This window comes from Myotis brandtii, unplaced genomic scaffold (assembly GCF_000412655.1).
Source record: "Myotis brandtii unplaced genomic scaffold, ASM41265v1 scaffold1510, whole genome shotgun sequence".
NCBI classification, from domain to species: Eukaryota; Metazoa; Chordata; class Mammalia; order Chiroptera; family Vespertilionidae; genus Myotis; species Myotis brandtii.
This window is the reverse complement of record NW_005355462.1, coordinates 155027-157576: the sequence shown is the minus strand read 5'-3', so window position 1 is coordinate 157576 and position 2550 is coordinate 155027. Positions and strand designations below refer to the sequence as shown.

Sequence of the window (2550 nt, the reverse complement as noted above, 5' to 3'; positions counted from 1 at the left end):
CTTGCTGGACAAAATCTCCAGGCGTTCTTGGTGGCTGAATATCTGGTATGCTTGCTTGGATTTCATTTTCTACTCAGTGCACAGACTGCTTGTCTGCCGTCTCCCAGCGTCCCCTGTGAGACTGGATCTGGTGGACCTGCTTGTGCGTTTGCTGGTACAGCGGTTCCATGTCGCCGGCCCAGCCGGGTCTGGCTCCGGCTTCCTCCGAACCTGATTCTGCTTCTTGAGTGTGTCCCTTATGCATTCGAGGAGTTGAAATCTGCAGTTTGTTGGGTTATGCTGTAAAAGCACAGGTGGTTCCTTTTGTGCCACTGGCACAGCTTGGGCAGGGATGTAAATTGAGTAGGGCAGGGCCTCCAGGAATCACCAGGGCGGAGCAAGGGGCAATGGCGTCTCCGCGTCTCCGAGTGCCAGCAAGCAGCTCCACAAGACAGTCACCCTCGCTCTCTGGCCCGTTGCAAGGCCGTCCTGCCTCTCCCCGTAGGGGTCTGGGACCTCAGAATCCCACCCCAAACAAGTTCAGTGGATTCGAGAGTTTGTAGCCCCTTCTGATTGAAAAAAACCACGCATCCAGTTGCAGCCCACCTGGCGCGCAACTCCGTACCTCTGTTCTTGGCGCCTCTGCACATCCTACTCAGTCTCAATGCTCTTCTTTCTTTCCTTCCAGTTGTAGAGCTTCCACTGGGCCAGCTTTCCCATGGTTCTGAATGATAGCTGTTTTGTCTTATAGTTGGTAGTCTCAATGTTGTTGTGGGAGGCAGCATGCACAGGTCTGTACCTTACGCCGCCATCTTGGTTCCCTGAGCGCTTTTCTTTATGAAAGATGAAAATATCGGTAAATTTTAGGATAGTAACAAGGAAGGTACAAAATGACAGGAAAACTTCACCCTCTGGCAGGCGTCATTGGCTGATGCGTCCGTGTTCCTCGGTGTCTGCACTGTCACTGACATGAGGACAGAGGCCTGAAGAGCCACCTGGCTCTCCTGGCTCTGCCTACGAGTGCACAGCCCAGCCCATCGATGCCACATTGGCCACGTGGATATAAACTAGAACATCTTTCAGTCTGTCAGTCACTGCATCTTCATGGGATATGCAGACACATTTAAACACACAGTTGCTGTGAAAACAGGGCCACAAGGTGGAAAAGATAATGTCCAACTCCTCGTGAATGTGTCACTAGAGGGAGTCCCAGGAGACAGCCCTGCGCGGAGGAGATGACAGCATCTCTGAGTGGCCACTGCACAGGGAGCCTCCACGCACTCCCTCAGGAGACTCTCGCCCAATGCGCCGGCCCCTCCCTTCAGAGAGGAGCTGCGGCCCAGCGCCCCAGCGGGGTGAGCGCCTCCGTACCAGTGCCCGCTCTGGGGCTAGAAAGCCTGGCTCCCTAGAGCCTGTCTTTGCACAAAGTGCCCAACAGTGTGCAGGGCGATCTATCAGAACTTGTTAAAACCACAGGCGCGCATGCTCTTCGTGACCTGTCCTCCCGCGTAGAGGCGGGGTGAGCTTCGCCGGCGCACCAGGCGGGCGCACCAGGCGGCACACAGGGCCCACGCTTAGAAGGAGACCGGTATTGGGGTCCTCAATCACCTTTGTCACAGCCTTGAAATTCTTAGTAACGTTATTTTCCCATGAGTGCTTTGTAAGTGAAGTCCAGTGGCATAGCAGCACAGGTGCGGGGCCTGGAGCCAGGGCGGGAGTGGTCTTGCCTCCCACACCTCTGAGGCCCCCTGGACTGGCTCCAGGCTGCCCCCCCCCCCACTGCCCGCCCTTTCCAAGGGAAGCAATGCCACCTTCTCTGCTGGTGCCTCTCAGCAGGGACGTGGGCCTCTTGGGGATGGGAGCAGTCAGGCATGCGCACTTGTCTTGCCCTGTGGACAAGCGTGCACCCCTAAGTATGGCTGTGCCTACAGAAGTGCAACATGAATAGCAACAGCAAACAAAGTCGCCCTGACACGCCGCCAGTGGCGCTGCCGAGGGGAGGAGGGCTGTTTCCTGCGCTTGGTGCAGCGTTTCGTTTTGTGCTGGGTCCTCGGGTTAGGCAGCCACCAGGAGCCCAATACTGGTTGCCAAGTTCCACGAGAGGCAGAAAGGTGGGAAAGGGTGTCCTGACACCCCCCCTTGTGCCCTCGGTGCACAGACGGGTGAGACTGGAGTTAACTTCATCAAGGCAGGGGCTTGGTCTGTCTTGCTGCAGGTTTTATAATCAAGGCCTAATGTAGAGCTTGATACATGGCATCTGCTGTTAAGTATTTATTAATATAAATTAATTGAATACATTTGTATTTCAACCTAATAAATTGATACTTAAAAATTTAAACAACCTAGCCCTGACTGGTTTGGCTCAGTGGATAGAGCATCAGCCTGTGAACCGAAGGGTCCTGGGTTCGATTCCAGTCAGGGGCATGTACCTTGGTTGTGGGCATATCCCCAGTGGGGGGGTGTGCAGGAGGCAGCTGATCGATGTTCCTCTCTCATCAATGTTTCTAACTCTCTATCCCTCTCCCTTCCTCGCTGTAAAAAATCAATAAAATATATTTTAAAAAAGACACA

General features: G+C 54.2%; 1 pseudogene; it reads right to left on the bottom strand.

Moving 5' to 3' along the window:
• Nucleotides 1-2550, bottom strand: part of LOC102254546 — a 7239-nt pseudogene that overhangs the window by 1229 nt on the left and 3460 nt on the right.